The sequence below is a fragment of the Panulirus ornatus genome, chromosome 43, assembly GCF_036320965.1.
Source record: "Panulirus ornatus isolate Po-2019 chromosome 43, ASM3632096v1, whole genome shotgun sequence".
Taxonomy (NCBI): Eukaryota; Metazoa; Arthropoda; class Malacostraca; order Decapoda; family Palinuridae; genus Panulirus; species Panulirus ornatus.
In genome coordinates, this window is record NC_092266.1 from 33771562 (window position 1) to 33790335 (window position 18774).

Sequence of the window (18774 nt, forward strand, 5' to 3'; positions counted from 1 at the left end):
TACTTACCTGAGTATAGTGTCCGGTGGGGGACTCACAAGAACATAACGAGTGGGTTTCCTGAAGAGTTCACTTGGACCCACTTAAGCAGAGGGCCTCGAACACTGTTAACACTACACCCACTGTTAACACTACACCCACTGTTAACACTACACCCACTGTTAACAGCACATCCACTGTTAACACTACACCCACTGTTAACAGCACATCCACTGTTAACACTACACCCACTGTTAACAGACATTTATCATGAATTATATTTGGAAATATCTGGGAATTTATGAAAATTCTTTCATCAGGATAATGAATATAAAATCAGACTCTGTATGTATGTTGAGGTGAAGGACTGAATGATTCTATAATAGAATGACTTCCGATGAAAGCATACAGCAGGTACCACAGTGGAGGGATCTGTTGATGCGTCTTATATAAACACAGTAACCTAAGATGGAGATGCTGTCAACACAGTTCACGTTGATAAACTTGCCATAAACACGTAACACTGATGAACCTTCCAGGTTTACACTGGCCACGATACTCCGAGGAAGTATAGGGAAATAACATACATCATGAGTCTTGAGTCATATATTGTACTGCAAGACACAATCTGGTTTTACCCAGAGTGACAGTGTCAGGGGTGTATGGCACTGCCCAGGATCTCAGTCCTTCGTCAGTGGGTGTATAGGACTGCCCAATGTGCGTCCTGTGATGAGCCAGTAACGTCTGGCAGTTCGGATACCCATATTTCTCAGGTAGGAGTTGCAACCCGGCGTTAGTGAGCCTGTTGAAGATAGATAAGCCAACCACTAGGTCCGGGTTGTTGGGAATCGCTTGTAAATATTTATCCTGTTTTGGATGTCCATAGCCCTTCCGTGTGGGCGCTCCTCTGACCCATATAAACTATTCACATTGGGGTGACGCTATGGAGTCTCGTCATGAATCCGGAGGGTCACATGAATCATTCACCTGACGTCAGAAACAAAGAGGAGAACAAGGCAGAAAATATCCCCCGGATGTGATCAATCAACCTTTAGTATGGAAAAACATGTGAGTTTGTGTCCATCTTGAAGATGATTTGGCGTAGCTGGTTGTGGGTTATGTGTTGAGAGAGAGAGAGAGAGAGAGAGAGAGAGAGAGAGAGAGAGAGAGAGAGAGAGAGAGAGAGAGAGAGAGAGAGAGAGAGAGAGAGAGAGAGAGAGAGAGAGATCAGCGCCAGCTGTAATCTCAGTTGTCTTTTCTACATTAAAAGCCTTGAATCCCTGACCTGCCCCTCTTATGTCATGTGATGTGCTACAATGTGTTGTGCTTTCTTGTGTCTTGCTGTGATGTAATGTGATACGATGAGTTGTGATATGTTATTTTGTGTTGTGAAATTACCTAAAGTAATGTTGATGTAATGTTGTGTGATACATATGATGTAACGTAGTATAATGTTATTAATTTGATGTGTTCAAGTCAGTATAGTTTGTAGAAGTATTTGCTTAATTAGATGTTTAATTGCCTCCCTTTGTGATCCCCTGAAGGCAATCACTTAAAACCGGCTCACACCACAAGTATTTACCAACTTCGTTAAAAACTATTGTTGATTTACATTTACCTCAGTTCACCTCACGAACGTCAGGGTTATGCTGCGACACCCTATGTCTGTCTGTCTCTCTGTCTATCTGTCTGTGTGTCTGTGTGTCTGTCTGTCTACCTGTCCAGGACCATCGAGGATATGCAGGTCTAATGTACCCCCGTCTGCATGTCTGTGCATCTGTCTTGTACACTCCTTTCCAGGTAAACTTACTGTATTTATCTTTCGTAACAGTTTACCTCTGGTTCAGATACTTCCTCGCCATCTGATGGCCCACAATATGGCCTCAGAAGTTTGGCCAACATGCCTCATGCGTGGCGCCTAGTGTGGAGCAGGACGTGTCTGGGAGGGTGAGGACGACTCGTGGTTAATTCTTAATTAGATGAGAACTTGATGACAGAACAGCTTCTACTCGTCCATGAGTCACAATTAGATCTCTTTGTGAGAGTTTCTTTGTGTTGACTTTGTCTCCTGTGACTCACAACATATATTGTCAAGATTTACATATTGTTATCTGTTGTATGAGAGACATCAACCACACTTGGTCTGTCTTTAGATTGTCTTATTCCCTCGCCAGGAGTCATCGCTGTGTTATAGTCTCCTTTTACTTGTCTATCTCCTTAGCTAGATCTCTCTTCTGCTTGTCTCTGTGCTTCCTTCTTACTGTTCTATCTTTCTTTCAACCACTTGGAATACAGATAACAGAGACAGGAATAAACAGAGTTAAGTTCACAGCAGACTTTCCAGACATGGCCCAACCAGTACTCGTTGTCTGTGTTTCCCACGTGCTTCCATCACTTGACTTCTTCTCTTTGGCTTCTCTCCTTCCTGTCTAAACGTTATCGTTATAGACAATCAAATTATCTCCATCTATATCCTCTGGTAACTGTCTCCGTCTATATCCTCAGGCGACTGTCTCTGTCTATAAGTCTTTCCCAAGTATTTATACTTCTTCTTCTAAATGGATCACATCCGATTGGGTGTTTCCCTCGTTTACCTGTCCCCTAGTCTGAGCAGATGGTAACGTGAACTACCTAACGATCTGTTACCGAACATGATAGCTCATATCGTTAAACAGTCGGCTTCATCCAATCAGTTGTCGAAATGACTTGGGACGACAGCCAATCAGCAGCTATCTTAAGGTCCTGGAAGACACGTCTGTTCTCGCTAATGGCTGGAGTTCCAGAGATGTTGATAGTTATTATGACCGAGCTGCTGGAGGCCATCCTGGGCGTGTGCAAGTAGTTACTGACTGAGAGGATAACTGTATGCCATGCTCGTTACGGCAGTTAACTTAATAAACGGCCAATTACGAGCTCGTTGACGGTCAGCTGTACCAAGCTGTTAATGCTGACAGAGGACAACTTTCTCAGACTGTTCCCCTGGCATGGGACCTTGTCTGGCTGATTGGTCTCTTTGACTGATCATAATCTAACCTTTATAAAGTTGTTTGATGTGTAACAAGCAAATTATTGCAACGGCTGTTCAGTAATTACACTCACTAGATACAATATCATGTATACATTTCAGAGCGTATCGTTTGAGGTCAAATTTCTCGGAGTGAGCGTTTCAGCAGATCATGTAACAGCGAACCATAACGTGCATGATGACTTGCAATACATTACGCAAAACATATCCTTTGATGTTGCTGATGAACTGGTCATTTAGATGCATGATGTTTGATCACCTGACTTTACTGGCTTCTAGTTTTTGCAGGCTCAGGCCAGCCTCCAGCACCCCAGCATCAGGCAAGCATGAGAGAACTTCAATTAATTTGTGGCTATGTTCATCAAGTTATTAACTCCGGAGCAAGTCTGCAGACAGACTGGAAGTTCATCTTATCCGATAGTCTTAAACTAATTAAGCCTTGAAGTAAACAAAGGCATTACAACAACATCAATTTACAAATATCTACTTCAACAACGTTACTTTCTTGATGGACTAAACTGTTACTCCTCGATCGTCTGATACAAATTATTGTATACAATATTTACGTTTAGTTAAACAAATATAGAAAGTGGGGACGTAGACTGCCATCTTTATGGTAGACATACAGCAGCAGGAAATACTAAGAGTTCTGTACAATAGAGTCTTATAAGAAAGATCCTGAGCAGCCGTAGGGACCACCAGACCCAAGAAATTCAATGGGTTTTCATCCATTTAGTTGTAAAGAAATAATGTGTTCACCAGAGGATGAGGACCGTACCACAGACTATGGTACTATGGTAGGCTGTGGGCTCCTGTGGTGGGCTGTAGGGATCCTTGGTGGGCTGTAGGGACCCTTGGTGGGCTATGGAGTTTTATGGTGGACTCTGGGATTCTATAGTGGGTTGCTGGGTTTTGTGGTGGGCTGTAGGGTCCTGCGATTGGCTAGGTGGTTCCATGGTGGGATCTGTGGTGGGCTGCAGGATCCTGTGATGGGCTATGCGGTTCTATGGTGGGCTGTAGGGTCCTGTGGTGGGCTGTGCTGTCCAGCATTTTGCCTCATATTCTGTTAGAACATAATCCGATTCAAGAATTAATTGCAGAAGTTCATTCCTGTTACAGAAGAGTTTGGGACGCGATCTACCACCAGAGCGCTGTTGTCTTCACGCCAGGTACACAAAGTTCCGCCAGGAATTCATCCGTGAAGGAACTGTAGGAGTCTGGTCGTCAGGAAGTGTAGGAGTGTGGTCGTCAGTGTGGGTGCTGGGGGTGGAGAAGGATGGGGTTGGAGTCAGCTCGAGCCTTCCTACTCTCTGTTGACTTCGACACTTTCGTCAACTTACTCCGATAATGTGATGCTTCTTGTTGATGCTTCCTCCAAGATGATCCAGCAAGACATTGCCGTAATGACTAACCATGATATGGCTTCCTCGCAGTCTATTGGCGGGATATATAACTGTTTACGTATCCTAAATATATATCACCAGACTATGTGAACGTTTCTCTTGTGTTACGTAACTCATGATTAACTGCAATTATAGAACAACTGTAATTTCTGCATAGGAGGAAGGTTAGCAACGTGGCAGTTGTCTGAAGTGGCCCCTGCCAAACCCATCTTCATCATCTACAAGAAGACCTTCTTATCATCACAGTAATTCCTTACTTCTGATTTTCCACACCAAATCTTTTGTTGCTCTTCTTTTTCTCCTTCACAAGAGCCGCCACCGCCGCCTCGCCCGATAGTTGGGAAGTTTTCAGTCACACAATAGACTCAGGTGTTTTGTCCTGCGATGATCGATGAAATACGTTTTGCTTTCTAGTCTGTCAGGAGTTCCCACATAGAGGGAGTCTCATTTAGCGAGTCTCCATCTATACTGTACCCCCATCTAATACGTCCTCACTGACACTTCCTGAGTCCTCACTTATCAGTGCTTCCCTCACTACCTTCCTCACTCACTATGATCAAAATAAATGTTTTCAATAGTTAGATTTCATTTTTAATCATTTCAGTTGTCAAGTTGCTATCTTACTATGTCCCCCTAAATCAATTTCCCATCTAAAAGTTCTGCCCAGTACGTTCAAACGTAATAAGTTTCAGCCCAGTATGTTCAGACCTTGAAAGTTCCTAATAAGTGACTTACACTCAGGTGGCTCTTACCTAAAAGTTCCCATCTAAATGTATCCCCAACTGGTCAATTCCTAAACAATAAGTTTCCACTTAGTTCCCACTCGGCAAGTATGCCACTAGTAAGTTCCCACTCGGCAAGTATGCCACTAGTAAGTTCCGGCCGATTGTGTGAGTAGATGTCAAGTGTTGTGATTGGACATTCACTTCTTCCGTCAGTTGTTACACCTGGCGTTAGGACAGGTAGCCTGGCAGGAAGGTGGGGTGGGGGTTGTGAGGGGAGAACAGTCCTGTGATGATCACAACCTATTTTTCAACGTTTCAAAAACCCAATTTTTTTTTCCATTCTTTCTTCTGAATTACAAGTTTCCCATATCCTTTATTGACTATGATTCTGTAACTCAGAACAGTAAGCATACTTGTGTTTTGCTCATCTCAGATGCTTCACTGTACACTAAGAGCTAAGGATACGAGAATCCTCTTGTGATGTTTAGAATTTATCTTTTCTGATTAGCTGCTTTCATAATACAGAGGACTGATGTATCCTGCTTATCAAACTGCTCTCACCTCCAGGCAGGTTCCAGCTGTACGCACTACCTTCACCAAGTTGAGTCCAAAGCAGTTCAACTCCTCCAGTCTGAGCTCAACACAATCCCCACTTGTCTCAGTCCGTAGTGATGGTTCTTCTTCTTCTTCTTCTTCTTCTTCTTCTTCTTCTTCTTCTTCTTCTGTAGATATTCTTTGGTTTTTTACTCGTGAGATCTTGCTGCTCATGAGCCTTCATCATGAAGTAGACCATATAATACTAAGCGAGCCACTACGTCTGAGGATAAACAATGTGTTCGTTACTAGCACCAGTTTTAGCCGTTGTCAGATTCATTTTCTTCCTTCCATCACGGACTTTTGGAAATCTTTACCTTCCTATATATATCCTAACGTTCGCAACCTGACTCATTGGTGAAGGTAAATTTTCTCTGTGTTATTTCCTCTTCTCTCCCTCCTTCTGTATCACTTTAGTTGTGTACGGTGTTACACTGAGTGCTCAGGCTGGGTGAGACTGCATCCACAAACGCAAAAATAAGAGAGATTTGTTCTGTTTCTGGGACTGTTTTTAGGATTTTGAACATTACCTGACATGGATCTCAACACACAATTTTTCTACAAACATTGACGACTAATATGTAAACCAAGAACTGACACGCTTCCGGACAGCCACCCACCACTGACCACCAACATGGAAGCTGTGATGTTGAATTGTTACGTAACTGAAACCATTTTTTAGAACAGTTAATTGCACGTGTCATAAAAGCTCAGGTGCTGCCAGTCATTCATAGGAAGTCGTGAAGTGGCTGATTACATGATGTAATCCCGCTAAGTTCAGCGGTAAAGTACCTCAGGACAACTCAGTCCTCACACGATGGCTGGCCAGCACAACACGGATGGTGATGCCCTGCCTCATCTCCAATGCTCCACGCACGCGAGTGTGAGCTTTACTTTCACTCCTGATTTCCCTGATTCCACCCGCCAGGAGCTGAGCAATATAACCCAAGGAACAAAACTCAAATGAATCAACAGTGGAGGCGAAATTTCACTCATTACCGCGTCCAGGATGTCATGTACGTCAGACCCCGAAGCCAGATTTAGAATCGATGACTTTGTACACAAAGGTTGGCGCTGCTGAAGGCTGGGTCATGATTGGTGCCAGCCTAGATATACGGCAGGTAATATGGCCTAATTACCATGCTGTTCAAGGCCTCAACACCTGAGTTATGGGGCAGCCCCGGGAGTTACGGCTGCCCACAACACCACAGCTTACGTGTCACCCCTGTGCCTCACGCTTTGTTCTTGCCTTATAGCAGGTCGCTGGGGCTATCACGTGGGAGACTGTCGGAGGTGGTGGTGATGGTGGTGGTGAGTGGTGGTGGTAGTGAGTAGTGATGGTGAGTGTGGTGATGTGTTACACCGCTGGTCATCATCACACCTTCCCTTCGTCAGCTTCTCCCACGTCAGTTTAAGGATCTGGTGGCAGCCGAGCTGGACATCCTGTCCAAGTTTGTCTCATTAACAGTTTGGTTTGACAGTCCTCTGCTCGTTTGCCCGTTGTCTGTCTGTCTAAAGTCCCGGAGGGGGAAGTCAGTCTTACTGATCCTTCCAGGTCAGGTCAGTTCTTAGATTCTCTACTTGTTCAGTACTAGTACACTAACAAAGGACCAGCCGGCTGAGTTGACCTCACCCCCCCCCCCCCCCGCCCCTTTTACTGACAACAAAGGAGCCGCTCACTAGGAGCAGCGTCACTGATAATCTAGTTATTTCAGCTCATCAATCTTCAACTCCTCTGTTGTTTAACCGAGCGACATATATCCAGTTTACGATCGAGAGAACCGTATCCAGTTTACGTTTGAGAGAATTGTTTCCAGTTTTCGTCGCTAGAAACTCTATCTTACGTTTAAGAGAAATTAATCCAGCTTATGTTGGAGAGAAATGTGTCTAGTTTATATTTGAGAAATATATAAAGTTTGCATTTATGAAATGAGTCTAGTTTACATTTGAGAAATATATAAAGTTTGCATTTAGGAAATGAGTCTAGTTTACATGTGAGAAATATATAAATTTTGCATTTAGGAAATATGTCTAGTTTACGTTTTGGGCAATGTATCCAGTCTACGTCTGTGAAAACAAATTTGCATATGTTTTAATTTATGATGATAATAATTCGGATGACACAAAGCTCTGGTCTTCAATTATGATCTCGTATTCAATGGCTTTGTAGCTTCCAAATTTATAATGACAGTTGCAAAGAGAAAATTACAATGATTATTTTATCATTTTTTCCTCGCTCATATCTGTTCTTATTTCTATCATTTTTCACTGTGAGGAAAACTTATATGAGATGAAACGTTGACTCTCATCTGTATCATACAATATGTATTTTGAAAATTAGATTAATGTTAATTCTAGATAAAAATATTATCTATTATTGTTGATGAAGATGAACTCACATTTACGAACTCCATCTCCACACACGAGTGTGATGCAGCAAACTGAACACATCACACTGACCCGTGTTAGATCCGCCATAACACCTCACGGGTATGTGTGAGGAAATGGACACTGTATGTATGTATATATGTATGTATGTATGTATGTATGTACGTATGTATGTATATGTATTGCTGAGGTGTGGCTGGTGTATAGTGTATGCCATACATGCTTTATGTAGGGTCGTTGGTGGAACACAGTGTGCTGGTGGTAACATACGGGGGGGGGGGGGGATGATAGTGCAGACGCTGGTGGTAGTATGGGTTGTGTGTGTGTGTGTGTGTGTGTGTGTGTGTGTGTGTGTGTGTGTGTAACTGGTTCGACTGTGACGATGTTTCTGGAGGTGATCCAGACAGTACAGTGAGCAATAGTGTAGGGAAGCGTTGCGGTGGTGGGCGGTGTAAGAGGAGTGTGGCCGGTCAGGCCGACGTAAAGTTCTTCTCAGGTGTGAACATTTACAGTCAGGAGGTTGTCAGTTGAGTCTGGAGTCACGCTTGGCCCACCAACCTCTGCCAAAGTTCAAACATTTACATGAAACAAACTGGATAGAAATTTCACACTGAAACTTTCCCTCGTTAAACTAGCACAACCCTTGATGGGGAAACAGAGGCGGACGACTTTTAAAACTTTGCCTCCAGTCGACCTCTACCTCCCTAACTTCATCAACGTTTGTTTCTTTTGAACAACTTAGAATGAGAGACTATGTTGTTAGTGGCACACGTCCTCCATACTGATGTGCGCCACACGCCAACCACATGACCTCCTTCCCCTCTCTGTCTGTCTGTCTGTCTGTCTGTTTGTCTATTCTGTTTAACATTCTTTATCCCTACTTTTCTGTCGTCTGTCTGTTCATCCGATTGTCTTTAAAAATGTTTCTCTGTCCACCATCATGCTTCTGTCCACCATCATGCTTCTGTCCACCATCATGCTTCTGTCCACCATCATGCTTCTGTCCACCATCATGCTTCTGTCCACCATCATGCTTCTTTATCTGTGCCTCTATATCCATGTGTCTTATCAGTCTTTTTGTTTGTCTCCTTATCTCAGTGTGTGTTTCTGTCCCTGTTTCTGTAAATGTCTCTAAGTCCATCTCTCTGTCTTTGTCTGTTTGTCTTTCTATCTTTTTGTCTTCCTCATTCCCCCCCCCCCCCCCTCTCATGAGAGCCTGACAGTCATCCTGGGTACAAACGAACCAAACTCGGGGATCGACTGTGGCACCTCAGCGAGACGGGATAATTCAACTATTAATACCAGCGAAGTGAGACACAGCCAGAAACAGACCCGCGACACAGCCAGACTATGGAACAAACCCATCCTACAGATGGTTCTTATGTTCGCTCTTCCACACCACGAGCTGATGTCTTCTGCTGCACCAGGCTGGGGTCTGCTGCACCAGGCTGGAGTCTGCTGCACCAGGCTGGGGTCTGGTGCACCAGGCTGGGGTCTGGTGCAGGCTGGGGTCTGGTGCACCAGGCTGGGGTCTGGTGCAGGCTGGGGCTCCCTGCTGGGCGGCTGGGAAGCCTCTGCAGGTGACAGACAGACGGTAGAATCATCCATAAACCTAATATGAATTATTAAAACCCTGGCCGGTAGAGGAAAGAAAACGGGCTGAGGAGAATATTTATCATAGAAATGAAAAGTTATGAAATATTGCCAGTTTTTCTGGAGAGGAAGAGTTATATGGGTTATATATAGAGAACCTCTGGTGGGGTTGCCATGGAGACCAGGCAGCCACTGGACCTTCATGATTCTCGACCAAACGTTGAAAATTTTTGTTTTGCTTTTGGCAAAAAGTATTTAAGAACAATAGAGAGACATCCAACACTCTCCACTCCCACTCACAGCCTCCTCCTATCCCTGCCTCCCCTGCTCCATGCACCATGTATCCCCATGCTGTATGCATCGTCTCTTCTGTCTCCTATGCTACATGTGTCTCCATCATACATCACCCCCATACGGCTATTGCCCCATGTGTTGTCTCACATCCCCTCCCTAGCCTCAGGCCCCACGTTTCCTCCTCATGACTCAGTTCCCCAAGTCCCACGTGTCCTCCACATGACTCTCTCCCCCAAACGTCCCCCTCACCACTCTCTGCCCCACGCCCAATATGTTTCCCGGCACAACTCCCTGCCTTTTCCCCCCTTGTGTCCCCTACAAGAACTCCTGCCCTACGCCCCACATGCCTCCCACACCCACACATTGACACTCTTACTTCTTGTTAGAAGCGTAACTTTTGTTAACTTCATCAGGTCAAGGAACATTCCATTTTCTAAAAAATTATTTCAACAAAGGCCAGTCTTTCAAGTCTGCTGCCTCTCTAAGTCGGCCATATATTGTCTCGCCCTGGGGATATATCCTGAGAGATACTGTCTCGCTTTTAGGAGACATCCCTGAGAGATGTCTTGCTTTGAGGAGAACTTAGAGGACTGTGGTTCCTAAGACACTGAATTGGGCTCCAGCGGCACAGGCCGGGGGTCCTGGGGCACCTTGGGGGGGGGGGGGGGATTCTGCGGCACAGACTCCTCGGGGGTTGTACTGTGTTAAGTGATCCCTCTGGAGGCGAGCAATGTTTACCAGACCATCATCTCCCTCGACCCAGAGAGATGAAAGATCTCCCCATTAACAAGGAACACACAAACCCTGATCGTCTCTCATTTTTGATAGGAGAGCCAATTAGTTTCCGTGCAGACGTCTGATTACCTTCACAGTCCTTGATCTAGATTTTAAGTAAATATTTTAACCTCTCTGATGTGCTGAGATGATACATATTACTTAACTGTTCCTTCATGTGTCACAGGTCAATTAGCTATAAACCTTTGAAGGCTTCGTCTCGCATATCTTTAGCTCTTTTAGGAATCATTTAATGTATACTAACGTGTTCATTTTGTGTAAGTTTTCTGAGAGGTTTTGGTTATAGCATCGGGTACGTTTGTGGCTATGCTGGGTGTCAGGCACGAGTCTTATGGATTGATCAGCAGTGGTGAGTGTCAGGCACGTTTGCTTCAAAGGCTAGGAACACAAGGAGGGTATTGGGCTGTTACGTTTGTATTGGTAATCCATCTGAGTGAAGCACTAGTGGCTTGCGTCCCTCACCACCACGCTCCAACTTTCTCCACTCCATCACCCCTAAACTACCACACTCCACCACATCGCAGCTAATCCCACCCACCACACCCTGGATCTACCAGTCTCCACCACACCTTCACCATTCCATTAGCCCAGATCCCACCACATTCCCGTCCCTCTCCTCTCACCATTCCATCACGTCTCTACACCTCAACCCCCAACTTTCCCACCATTCCATTAACACCCACACCCCGGCCTCCACCCACCTACCGTTTCATCATCTAACCACACCCCAGCTCCCCCCCCCCCACACACACACACACACACATACACACACAACCTGGTCCTTACACCACCACCCACATCCTAACCTCCCTACACCTCCACCATTCCACACCCCCTCACACCACAGCCCCCGCACTCCCACCCTTACATCACCCACCCACAAACTTCACAGATAAGCGTAATGGCGGTGCCAGAATTTCAGCATTAAGCGCCCGAGGCTATTCAGCGAGCTGCGCTAGATTAACATCTCCCGCTCGCTAAATTATCAAAGTTTTTAACAAAGTTTTACTAAGTCTGTCACATAATCAGCAAGTTGGCGGAGGACAAATTTTACCTCCAGGAAAGTTTAGCGATTTGTCGATTACTTCCGCCAAGTTTGTTGACTGGGGTCTGGAGCATTACTCTCGCCTGGTGTGTGTACTGGTGCCCCCTAGTATTACCATCACCTGGTCTTTACGCTAGTGTCCCTAAGTATGACCCTAGCCTGGTATGTATACTGGTGCCCCCTAGTAGTAACCTCACCTGTGTGTGTACTGGTATTCCCTGGTGATACCCTTCCCTAGTGTGTGTACTGGTACCCTCTGGTACTTCTCTGACCAGGTGTGTGTACTGGTACCCTCTAACATTATCCTCGCCTGGTGTGTGTACTTGTGCCTCCTGGTATTTCCCTCCCGGGGGGGGGGGCGTCCTTGACAAAGTAGTGGCAAGGGACAAGTGCAACTCAACCTAACCTAACCTAACCTAACCTAACCTAACCTAACCTAACCTAACCTAACCTTCTGGGTGTTAGGGAAGGTTTATCACACACCCAACAGTGGGTCCTTTCTGAGGATGGGGGGCGGGGCGGGGAGAGGAAGGGAGGAGGAAGACTGGAGAAAGGAAGGAGGAAGACGGGAGGAAGATAAGAGAAGGATACTGGAGCCAGGATGCGGGGGTATTGAAGATATGGCAAGGATAGATTATCATTAATGACGTCATTAATATTATTGATTGTCTCAGGTAACGTCTTGTTGGAGGCTGACATCATCCCCCTGTGAGGCTGACATCATCCCCCTGTAAGGCTGACATGTTTCCCAGAGGCTGACGTTCCTCCACAACGGGATATGAACATGACCAGCCAGACACCAGAACATCAGGAAAGATAACATGTCAGCAAGTAGAGTAGTAAGTCAGCAGTATTGTTGGTAGTGTCAGCAAGTAGAGTCACCAGCACTAATGTTGGCGTCATCAGGTAGAAGCAACAACACTCTTGGTGGTGTTAGTCAGCAGTACAGCTGACGTCAGGGAGGCAGTAGAGTCAACGTCTGGCTAGAGAGACTTAATATTATCACCCAGAGTCATGACCCTCTGGTTGATGTTATTATGTACCTCTCTCTCTCTCTCTCTCTCTCTCTCTCTCTCTCTCTCTCTCTCTCTCTCTCTCTCTCTCTCTCTCTCTCTCTCTCTCTCTCTCTCTCTCTCTCTCTCTCTCTCTAAGTAGGCGGTAGGCGGGCATCGGTCCAGGAGGTACATTGCCTGTACATTGCTTGGGGATGGTCCAGGATAGCTGTCCTTCCTTTGTACCTCTCGCACGTGTGAGCTGCTGGCTTCCATTCCACAGATAAACAATCCTCATCTCACTCATATCACGAGACATCTATTAGGAAAGACGTTATCATAGTCAGTCTTGGACTTCAAGCTAAATATTTGTCATGTCTTCTGAGGAAAAAGTCGTTTGTTTCATTCAAAGTAAAACCTCTGACCACGGGTTTGTATCCAATGCAACGAGTGAAGTCTAACTGATATAGCCTTAAACAGCTACATCCATGAAGGCTGTCAAAGCCTTTGATCGTTCTGAATACCTGTAACGTATCACTTCTTAACCTTCTCAATTCCAAGCTAGGTAAGTTTAGATCTTCTAAACGGTTCTCATAGAATTAGTGTCTCAGTCCCTGTTGTACCCACTTGATCTGGTTGTGTCTTTTCTCAAGGAGGGCGATCAAGGCCGAACACAGTATCCAGGATGGGGACGCATCATACAGTCAGGAGTACGTTTGAAACTTGAAGTCGAATGTTGTGCCTATGATGCCCAAACGTTTTTTCCTCCATTTTACCACTTCTTTCAACTGCTTTTTGGCTTCAGATCATTGAATACCATAACTGATGTATAATAGAAACTGAGACGGTTCCAAGACTGATCCCTGTGGTACACCAGTTGTTGCGTCTAACCATTATGACGCTTGACCGATCATCACTACTTTCTGCACATCTAGTGAATCAATTTCTTACTAACTGATATACAACCCTATCTGTACACGTGACTTAACTAATGGTTCATGTGCAACCCTATCCACACCATATGATTTAACTAATCACTGATCCACAACCCTCTATATGTCATGTGACTCTATTTTTGCTTATAAACTTTGATGAGTGACTCTATCGAATGCTTTATCAAAATCTAGATAAAAGATAACGTTTGCTTAACTTTCATCATCCATGTTGATTATACCATGAAAAAGATAAAGTGGATTCAGTAGACACGAACGAATTTGTTGATAATAACTATTGCTAAAACTCGTTCATCAAATGGTCATCCTCTCAATGATTTACAGTCTTGTTTGGATTCATGGTTTCCATAAGTTTACATACTGTCGACGTCAAGCTAACTCGGAGATAATTTCCGGGCAGACATCCAGTCCATCGGAACTTTGCAAGTGACGGTGAACAAAGCAGTAAAGGGCTTGGTTATCTCATCTTACCTTCTTGCAGTTTTCTTGGGTAAAACTTATCAGGATCTGCCGTTTAATTTGATTTCATTCCGTTTGATACTGATGTCATGTCTATGGGGCTGGTGCTGGTAGATATGGACGGAGTAAAGTCATCCAACATGTTTGCCAATGCTCCATTGTCTAGAGTCAGGTGCCATTTCCTGATAGTACAGGACCAGTAGACTGGGTAATGTCTTCTTTACTTCTAGTGTGACTGAAAAGTTTCGTGAGATTACTTTCGCTATTTTCAGCAATATTTGGTTTATATTGTCAACTTCGTTGTTCCTTTCCTTTTACTTCTTGCGTCATATATTCAATGACAACTGACTGTTCTCTATATTTCCTTGTTCCACCATAAAACGTTTAGTTCTGTAACTCCAAGTCTTGACACAATGAACATACTTGACATTGCTGTAACATCCACTCTTTCTTGGGAACCCCACATTACAGGAATAGCTACGTCTGCCTGTAAGAAACTGGGTGTCCTGTTTATATGTCGAAACTTCTCATCTGAACAGTTGCTCCGTTTATACTAGGAATTGATTCGTCCTTGTATGGGGCACTGCTCTCACATTTGAGGTGGTTCTAGCTCTGCATCCTAACTTGACAGAGTTGAGTCCAAAGCGGATCCGCCTTATACACTGTTCCAGGCGAACTTCCAAACTTGACCCCCTTGCCTTACGTCGCAATGTTGGTTCACTTACCCTCTTTTATAGGTATCACTTTGGTTTTTGCTCCCGAGAGCTGGCTGCTTGTGTGCCCATACCACTAGCTAACCACGCAATACTCGTCAAGCTGCTGCGTCACATGATTATTGTGTGGCCACCAGCAACTCAAGGGTGGGCCGTTTTGATACCTACTTCTATCCCTACACGTCGAAGCTTTGGAACTCTCTACCCTCACAAGTCTTTCCCAATAACTATGACCTGCCGCACATTTCAGAACACAGGTTTTTCACTTTCTCAAAAATTCTTAGATACTTTTCCTTGTTTTTTCTTTTCCCGTTTCATAATTCTCTCTATGTCTTACTGAAGGCCCGGCCTTGATGTGGACTTTCGTCCATGACTGGAACGTTCCACATAGAAAAGAAATGACCGTCTGTTACAAATTTGGCATATCTGTTCTCTCCATCAGGTTGATTGTTTTACTAAAACTTTACCAAGATACGCCCATGTTGTTTTCATGTGGTATATCATTCCAGCTGATTCTGTCAAAAGTAATGTAAAGATCATTACAACTTGTGAGTCTCAGATCTGGTAATCTTTACACAACTTTCGTTTCGACCAACATCACAAAGCACCGCTGAAGACTACTCCTAAAGTAATTGTCTGTGATCAGTTGTAAAAACTGTTTTCTCCAAGGACGAGACTTACGACGAGGTCCTCGTTTGTAGTCAGAACTAAATCTAATATATTCAAACTACCAGCGAGCATCTCAACTTATTGTATTTGGAATCCAAACCCAGAGCTCCTGGAAAAGTGTATTGCTTCTCGAGATATTAAGATTGCAAAATGTTCCATTATGATCGAATTGTGTTGTTTGATAATGACTCCAACATCGTCGTAGAATCGTTCGTCATCTCTGGTGTCTGAGTCGGGCTTGAGGAGCAGGGTGGGTTATTGGAGGGAGGGGGGACAGTAAGGCCATTCTACTGTTATTTCCTTACGAAGTTTTTCTCTTATTTACACCATCATCGTGCCGAAGTTACCATTAACCACTAAAGTTTTCATTACAGGATCAAGATAAACTTTCACTTGCAGCAAGACACAACCACTTAATTTGTTGCCTCTGTCAACGATAGTGTACTGCATATTGTGCAAACATATCTCTAACTTTAATATCCAACCAATGTATTGTGATAACACTTATATCATAACTTTCGTCTAATGCAGCTGTCTCGAACTCTGACCATTTGTTTTGTATACTCTGTACATTTACATAAAATACTCTGATAACCGAGCGAGAATTGAGGAGTAAGGTGCGTGTCAGGACCTGGCTCACATCTGGGTAATCTGTTCTCGTTCACACATGTTCTGCTAAAAATCAGCGAACATCCAACACCTTCGAGGCTCCTGGTTCTTTGCCCACTGCTTCTTGCGTTCGCTTTAATCTCCTGCGGGAAACTGAAATTGATAATTCCTATGCTCATTTCATTTAAGAAGTTTACACTAGTGAACAAACAAAATTGTGATGTTTTAAGAAAATTAATTCACACTAACTACCCAAACACCGTAAAAATAACATCTGCAGACCTATAGATGTGAGAGGTGAGAGATTAACGGGAGATAGTGAAAGGCTGGTGGGAGAGAGCGAGAAGCCAACAGGGAACACTAAGAGGAGAGAGTGGGAGGAAACAGATCAGCAAGAGACAATGGTGACCCCAGGTCAGCTTGAGTCCTGCCTCACAGGGAGCCGATCCTGGATGGTCCAGCGCACCACACCTGCTGCCGCTGGCTGCTTGTTCCTCACGTGGATGTGGTGCTGGTGTTCCTCACGTGTGTGTGGTGCTGGTGTTCCTCACGTGTGTGTGGTGCTGGTGTTCCTCACGTGTGTGTGGTGCTGGTGTTTCCTCCTAACATATCCAAGGTGTACCTACCCGCAGGCTGTGACGTCATTCATTTCCCCAAACGCCCGTGTTGTGCGCCTCTGATCAACGTTACGCTTCATGACACTCATCAGCTTGTCTGTCTGTCTGTCTGTCTGTCCGCCTGTCACTCCGGCTGTCTGTGTCTCTGTTTGTTGGTTCATTTGGCCGTCAGGACATCTTAGTTCATTTGCATACTTAACGAGCTGGAGCAGCAGCAGCAGCAGCTGTACAGGTAGGTGGGTCAGTGGATTGGCGCGTTCACTCTGGACCCACCCACCGCCCACCACCCACAACCCACCCACACCGCCTTTCCAGGTGATACCGAGGCAACCCACACTCCACCCACCCAGGATGCTGGTGGTGCTCCTGGTGGCCCTGGATGAGTCAGTGTGGCCAGAATGTTGGCCACAAGTGTCCATGATGGCTATGATCTCATCAGTAACCCAAAAGTATGTTGTCCGGCTGCCGTTCCCTGTGGCTCGGGTTCGACTCGCAAGCAAGCAGTAAACTTGTTTACACTGATTTACAATAATATATATATATATATGTATATATATATATATATATATATATATATATATATATATATATATATATATATATATATATATATATATATACATATATATATATATATATATATATATATATTTTTTTTTTTTTTTTCATACGATTCGCCATTTCCCGCATTTGCGAGGTAGCGTTAAGAACAGAGGACTGGGCCTTAGAGGGAAAATCCTCACCTGGCCCCCTTCTCTGTTCCTTCTTTTGGAAAATTAAAAAAAAAGACGAGAGGGGAGGATTTCCAGCCACCCGCTCCCTCCCCTTTTAGTCGCCTTCTACGACACGCAGGGAATACGTGGGAAGTATTCTTTCTCCCCTATCCCCAGGGATAATATATATATATATATATATATATATATATATATATATATATATATATATATATATATATATATATGTATATATATATGTATATATATATATATATATATATATATATATATATATATATATATATATATATATATATATATATAATGTGAATAAGAGCAAGGTTATTAGGTACAGTAGGGTTGAGGGTCAAGTCAATTGGGAGGTGAGTTTGAATGGTGAAAAACTGGAGGAAGTGAAGTGTTTTAGATATCTGGGAGTGGATCTGTCAGCGGATGGAACCATGGAAGCGGAAGTGGATCATAGGGTGGGGGAGGGGGCGAAAATTTTGGGAGCCTTGAAAAATGTGTGGAAGTCGAGAACATTATCCCGGAAAGCAAAAATGGGTATGTTTGAAGGAATAGTAGTTCCAACAATGTTGTATGGTTGCGAGGCGTGGGCTATGGATAGAGTTGTGCGCAGGAGGATGGATGTGCTGGAAATGAGATGTTTGAGGACAATGTGTGGTGTGAGGTGGTTTGATCGAGTAAGTAACGTAAGGGTAAGAGAGATGTGTGGAAATAAAAAGAGCGTGGTTGAGAGAGCAGAAGAGGGTGTTTTAAAATGGTTTGGGCACATGGAGAGAATGAGTGAGGAAAGATTGACCAAGAGGATATATGTGTCGGAGGTGGAGGGAACGAGGAGAAGAGGGAGACCAAATTGGAGGTGGAAAGATGGAGTGAAAAAGATTTTGTGTGATCGGGGCCTGAACATGCAGGAGGGTGAAAGGAGGGCAAGGAATAGAGTGAATTGGAGCGATGTGGTATACAGGGGTTGACGTGCTGTCAGTGGATTGAATCAAGGCATGTGAAGCGTCCGGGGTAAACCATGGAAAGCTGTATATATATATATATATATATATATATATTTTCATACATATTCACCATATATATACATATATATATATATATATATATATATATATATATATATATATATATATATATATATATATATATATATATATATATATATATATATATATATATA

General features: G+C 44.0%; 1 protein-coding gene across 3 annotated transcripts in view; it reads left to right on the plus strand.

Moving 5' to 3' along the window:
• The window catches only part of LOC139762549 (uncharacterized), a 53693-nt gene that overhangs the window by 17584 nt on the left and 17335 nt on the right, over positions 1-18774 (plus strand). Inside the window, exon 2 of one of the 3 annotated variants that reach the window (XM_071687571.1) lies at positions 12514-12678. The exons of the other annotated variants lie outside the window; for them this stretch is intronic. The gene's annotated coding sequence lies outside the window, so the exon portion shown is untranslated. The remainder of the gene's footprint in view (positions 1-12513; positions 12679-18774) is intronic. 3 annotated transcript variants of the gene reach the window in all.